Raw genomic sequence first — 7,370 nt, 5'->3', positions numbered from 1 at the left:
CCAATTTCTGTTTTCATATTATATTTGCTCAGATTTTCTTACTCTACTTGTATAAGTCTGGCCCACCAGGTAGGTCCCACAACCATATCATTAACAACACGTAACCCAGACCAAGAAGCTGAATGCCTTGTGACTGTTGCCATTAAAGCCATTTTGACTTGTCCTATTGCAGTCATTCCCTTTTTTCTGCACATCTCCCCCCACCACCTTCCCTTTTACTGAAAAGTAACTTGCATCTCCCTCTTTACCAGTTCTGTTGAAGGGTCACAAACCTGGATCGTCATCTGTTTCTCTTTCCACAGATGCTGCCTGACTTTCCAAGTCATTCCAGCAATTCTTGGTTTTATTTCAGATTTGCAGCATCTGCAGTTTTTTTTTTGATTTTCACCTTTTCACTAATACAAACATGCAAGTGAGCATCTTTTTACCAGTTGGATTTGACTGCTATCTGGTTTCACTCTCTACACGGAGGCGATTTTACAACATTCCTATTTTATAACAAAGATGCTGAGGAATCTGCAAAACATACATTATATGTACTGGCAGCTTTAATTTGCTTATACTATATTGATATAACAACTCCCACTAAGGTACTTGGAAGCTTTATAGTATGAAATTTAAAAAGCTAATTTTCCCCTCTGTGCAGTATGTGTGTAGCAACCATTCTACAATGTTAATTAAAATACTAAATGCTTTTGTTGGGTAGAGCATCTGTGCACATCTTAGCATGGCAACTCAATGAGTTACTTAGAAGCAGCGAAGTGGTGACAATTACTCATAGATTGATAACAGAGCAGACATAAAACCTAGCAGCAGACTTATGAGCAAATTTGTGCAACAGGTAGTTTTGCTTGTTGTCCACAAGTATTGGGAAATTGCTGGTGTTCTCCCATGAATGGAAAATTGATGCATCACCACTCATGTCTGGTGGGCAGACTTTGCTGTCAATATCAGATTTTCAGATTTATTCTTAGTTGCTAAATTATTAGACTAATTAGGAAATGATTGGGACAATAAAAATTAAGGAAGTTTACTATGCTGTTGTAATGAGCTTAAATATTGTAAGTTTGAGATTGACTATTTGATGAAACCATTACCATCTTTAGGGTAAAGGTTTACTTTCTCTATATCGATAGCACATTTCCATTCTCCACATCAGCTTTCCTGTTGCTTCTCTGAGTGAGATTACCAATTTAGTTCTGGGAGTGCATGATTACTGAGAATTGCATCGAGACAGCTCAAACTCATTTGACAGAACATTCTATCAGACTGGGTGATATTTGAAGTAAGGCTCCATCATCCAGTTTCTACATCAATCACATTCCCTGCTTATGAAGTGCAACTGTCTCACTTTCATTTGATTCCTCTTTATCTTGAAGCATTCATATTGCATAATATCTGGTACAGAAAAATAACCAAGCATTAAATTAAATAAAATGTGACTGATTTTATTTATAATAATACAATAAGCTTCAGCATGTTTTTCTTTTTTCTCAAAAAACTGCCATGTCATTTGTATTATTTTTTAAACTAAGAAACTCATGAACTAAAGCAAAACATTCATTATCTACTATAATACAAGGAATTTCCAGGTTAGATAATAGAAATTGATGGATAACTGTATCCCTAAATATTGTTCTTACAGATGTGGAATAGCAAAAACCTAGGCAAGGAAATGAAGAAAAACACAGCACAAATACCATAAATTGAATGTGATCTATCTTCTGGAGTGAGGTGGATTTATATTGGACAGGATGAGATTAATGCTAGGATACACGACAGTAAGAGAATATCTTGCAGCAGACTCTGCCCCACAAAATTTCCAGTGGTTAAATGGAGCATGGATAATGGAGGCTCTACAATAATATATGTAATTATTTTAATTCCAGATATATTAACTCGAGCTGCCATATAACACAATTTTATCACCATAGTAGCACGTCAGAAAATAATATGATTTCGTTTCACTTATATTTCTCCATGTGAATCACAAAAATGCAATTATAGTGTATGTATAACAGATCAATTTTTTTCTCGTTAACAATGCTATCTTGCAGACAATGCATCAGTAATTTTAGAAAATGAGCATTCTGCAATCTAGTGTACAAAGAAACTCTTTTCTGCTCTGTGACTGCAACTGGAACACAGACCAGACAGTCTCAATACCCATGGAGTGGCTGTAACTTGTAATCTCAACAGTATTTAAATTATTAATAGATAACTGCTAAACTTAAACCTAAACTTGCTCACTGCTCCATTAGGAAAAAGCAGAAATAATGCTTTCAATGCAATTGATTTCACAAAAGTGAAAATGGAAGCCTGAAAATTAAAGGGGTTACAAAAATCCTGAGAAATAAAAATATGTTCAAAAATTGGTTCCAGGGAAATTTTAGAAATTGAAGTAAATATAAAATCTTTGAAAATTAATATATTTCATTAAGTTGAGGACGCTTCCCCCACTTGGAGTAGACAGTTTTGGTCACCTTGTTATACTGGAAAGAGTGCAGGAAAGATTTACGAGGATGTTGCCAGGTCTAGAAGGACTGATTTATAGGGAGAAGTTGGCCAGGCTAGGTCTTTATTCCTTGGAACGTAAGAGAATGAGGGGTGACCTTATAGAAATGTTTAAAATTATGAGAGGCATAGATAATGTTGATGGTATCAGTCTTTTCCCCAGGGTAGGGGAGTCCAGAACTAGTGGGCATGAATTTAGGGTGAGTGGGGAAAGATTTAAAAGGGACCTGAGGGGCAACTTTTTCACACAGAGGGTAGTGAGTATATGGAACGAGATGCCAGAGGATGTGGTTGAGGCAGGTACAATGTATCATTTAAGAAACACTTGGATAGGTACATGCAGGGGTGGGGCTTAGAGGGATATAGGCTGACCGCAGGAAATTGGAACTAGCTGGGTGGGCACCATGGTTGACATGGACCCATTGGGCTGAAGGGCCTGTATCCGTACTGTATTGCGCTATAACTCTATGACTCTGCTATTTCTTTTGCTTTTCATAAGTACTCCAAGATGTAGGCACGGTAGTGTAGTGGTTAGCATAACGCTTTACAGCACCAGCAACCCGGGTTCAAATCCAGCCAATGTCTGTAAGGAGTTTGTACATTCTCCCCGTGTTTGCATGGTTTTCCTCCGGGTGCTCTGGTTTCCTCCCACATTCCAAAGATGTACGGGTTAGGAAGTTGTGGGCATGCTATGTTGGTGCCAGAAGCATGGCGACACTTGCGGGCTGCCCTCAGAACACTCTACGCAAAAAGATGTATTTCGCTGTGTGTTTTGATGTACATGTGACTAATAAAGATAAAGATATCTTTAAGATGTCCACGACTGATTTGAAAGATCCATTAGAAAGCAAATTGGAAAAAAAAACCTTGTACAAGACAACTCATATTCAAAATGCCAGTCATTGAATAAACTTCAGTGTCTTAGGAATGCACTTAAGCATTCTAAAACTGAGGTTTGTTATTTACAATGTTTGGCCATGGAGTTTGATCACATGTCAGCTGATTTGTTCATTATTTCTACTGAAAATAAATAGAACGTAGAAGTAGAATTCATCTGGTCAACCAATTAGTCTGAATTAACCAAGGTCTTTGTTGTATTTGTTAAGACAGTCTCACAGCAAACAGATAGAGTAGACCTGCCTGGCCCAGGAGAGGAATTCCAGGAAATGGTGCTCCAAAGAATATTCCATCCTTGCCTCAGACATGAGTGGAAGTGAAAAATCTGAAATGGCTCCCAAGTAGCTTAGATCACTAGCATTGCATTGAAGATTAAACTCTGTCTTCTATGAGGCTGCCACCATTATGGGTGATGCCTTTGTACCTTGATAATGTCGCAGCCACAGTGCTGAATATTTGTACAGTAGAATTAGCCCATCTCCTTGGTAAGTTGTTGCGGCAGCTTTAATTACTGCCAGCTACATAAGATGATAGATGGTCCAGGAGTGTCAGTCACAAAATGGGAACAAATCTAACCTATCCGAATTTGCCAGTGTTCTGATGAAGTGTCAACAACCAAAAACATTTATTCTATTCCTCTCTGCTAAGCATGCTGCCTGATCTGCCGAGTATTTCCAGAATTTTCTGTCTCTAATTCAGACTTCCAGCACCTGCAATGTTTTGCTTTTGGATTGCCATTCTATCAGCTCCCTTGCAAACATTAATTTTGTGGAAAAACTCATCAATTGTGTCATCAAGCCACACTCTATAAAAATAATTTTCATAGATGCTTAGTTTCTGCCAAAATCATGACTCCAGATCTACTTTAGCCTTGATTCACATACAGAGAACTGAATCTCAGTGAGCCACTTGACAGAGTAAAAGTGGAATAAAGACTTGCATTTAGGAATTGCCTTTCATGTCCCTTTTAAGACAATTACAATCAAGTACAACTGAAGTATAATCATAGCTGTAATATTGGAAGTGTGATGGTTGATTTACACACAGCAAACTCCCATAAACAACAAAGTAATAATGAATAAAATAATCTGTATTTAGTTATGTTGATTGAGGCATAAACGGAGGGGGGGGGGGGGGGGGGAATCCTCCACCCCCCCTTCTCTTTTTTGAAGCAAGACTAGGGAATCTTTTACATTCACTTGGGAAGCAGTCAGGGCACTAATTTAGTCATTCATTAGAAAGACTGCACCTCCATACAAGTGCAGCAGGCAATTACATGTTGGCTTTTATTACTAGAGGGTTTGAGCACAGAAGTAAAGGTGTCTTGTTATGGTTATATGTGACCTTGATGAGACCATACCTGGAATATACAATTTTATCTAAGGAAGGCAATGAATATTCACTAGATTGATTCCTGACCAGGTCTATTATATAAGGAAAGATTGAGTTGGCTAAGCCCCTATTCTCTAATAAAAGAGTTTAAAGGAATTAAAGGTGATCTCATTGAAACATACAAAATTATCTGAGGGGTTTAATGCTGAACGTGGTATGGATGTTGCCCTAGGTAGCGAGTCTAGATCTAAGGGTCACTATCTCAAAATAAGTGGTAAGGTAGTTAGGACTGAAATAAGGAGTAATTTACTCACCCACAGCTTGGTGGATTTTTGGAATTCTTTACCATATCCTTGATCATTGATTATGTTCAAAACGGAGAATGAAAGATTTTTGGATGTTAAGAGGACATGGGGACAGAGTGAGTAAATAGCATATGAAGTAGAAAATGAGCCATGAGCTTGTTGAATGGAGGAGCAAGCTCAAGGGACCAAATGGTTTACTTAATGCTCCTGGTTCTTGCATCCAATAGTGTAGTATTTCCTCAGTACTGCACTAGAGTGTCAATCTAGATTTTTGTGCTTGTTTCTAGAGTGGACTTGAAAGCAGGTTGTTCCAACTCAGAGGCATGAGTGTTACCAACTGATACAATACCACAGAGCTTTAGCAAAATTATCAGTGAGTGTTTATACCTCAAAGTCATACACGATGCATTGCAAGGTACTTGTGGTTGATGGAAGGCCATCATCTCAGTTCCAACTTGTCAATGCAGAGGTTCTTCAGGAAGATGTTCCTTAAATTGCTGCCTCTCAACAACTATTCTTCCATAAAAGGCCAAAAGTAACACTAGAAGAAAAACAGAAAATGCTGTAAAGCACTTTGCAGGTCAAGCATCATGTGTGGAGAGAGAAACATAAATATTGTTTTCAGCATGATGACCTTTCATTTCAAGCTATTGGTTGATAACACCACAATGTTCAAGTCTATTCACAGCTCCTGTGATTATGGAGCTGTCATTCCAGTGTGCAGCATGGCCAGTGAAATAATTAGGATAGAGCTGGCAAGTATTGGGTACATTTGCACTATGTAAGTGGTAGATAGTGGCCATCTTGTACAAGATAAAAGCCTGGTCACTCTCCTATAGCCTTCAAAAATACCACAACTATTGAGTCCCAATGTCAACATCTTGATGGGGGAGGGCATCCACTGATCAAAGAGCTAACCATACTTATTGGATCATTACTGTAACTACAAGAGTGGGGTAGAAGCTGCATACTTTGTATAAAATGGTTTACCTCTTGAACATTGAAAGCCATTCAACAAATCCCCAGTCAGGATTACAATTAAATATTCATCACTCATAATCACAAATATTAATCTGGATGAATGCAGTTGTGACAACACATGAAACCTGACAATATGCAGGCAGGGCAGTTGGGCAGTTTGCTGAAATGTTGCACCTGACATTGGTCACAGTTCCCAAGCTTTCCATAACCAATACATTAGGGATACTCATGTATCATTAATTTCATTTCTGTTCTAATTTGGCGTTTTAATTTTCAAAAACAATGTTTCTGGATGAATCTGACTATTCAGATCCCATTTTGGAAATTGTGCTCTATGAAATCCTACTCATTGTTAATTGAAATGATGTTCCTGTATTCAATTTACTTGGGATCTTTACAAGCAGCCAATAGCATTTTCATTTGTCATTATCAACTAACATTTACTCAGCTGAATTTATACTTTTTTCATTTTCATAGCATTTGTTGGCATGATTATTATAACTGCATGGAGTGTCAGCTGTGGCTGAGTTTGTAGTACTATTGTCTGTCTCAGAAGGTTATGGGTTCAAGTCGCAGTGCAAGTACTTGAGCACAAAGTATTTGGCTAATGTTTTAGTGAAATACTGAGGGAGGGCTGTAGTCATTCTTAGATAGATGAAGAGGTTGCTATAGATAGTGGTGTTTTGAAGAAAAGTGGGAGAGGTATTTCTGTTATCCTGATCAATATTTATCTCCCAACTGTAAAGTAGATTCTCTGGTCAAGATCACTCTACTGATTGTAGAACTTTGTCGGGTGCAATGTATCCCACACTGTAACAGTGACTACAATTCAAACATGTGCATCATTGGCTGCATAACAATAAAGGGACATATTGAAAGAGATGGGAAAGAAATATATGTGAAATTCTTCTAAGTACCTTTTTGTATTTACCCCCAGGACAGACATGCATTTTCCATGATCTGTTAACACGTATAACAATAAACTACAATCACCTGATTTTAGGGTAGCAATCTTCCATTAAGCCACCAATTAGAAATGGGTGGGCACAACAGGATTTTACGCACTGACGCAAGCCATAGAGAAGGCTAAAGGATTTGATTCCTATTCATCATGTCCAACACTGACACACTGTGACTATAGTGTGTATTATCTACAAAATTCATCGTACTTACTTGCCTAGGCCACTGCAATAGCACCTCCTGAACCCCCAAGCTCTGACAAGAAGAGCAACAAGGACAGGTGGTACTTGGAAACACCATAATCCATCAGTTTTCCTACAAGTTACTCACCATTCTGACTTAGAAATACACTGTCATTCATTCATGCAAATCCTGGAAATG

The sequence above is a fragment of the Pristis pectinata genome, chromosome 8 (genome assembly GCF_009764475.1).
Source record: "Pristis pectinata isolate sPriPec2 chromosome 8, sPriPec2.1.pri, whole genome shotgun sequence".
Taxonomy (NCBI): Eukaryota; Metazoa; Chordata; class Chondrichthyes; order Rhinopristiformes; family Pristidae; genus Pristis; species Pristis pectinata.
Note: the sequence above shows the minus strand (reverse complement) of the source record.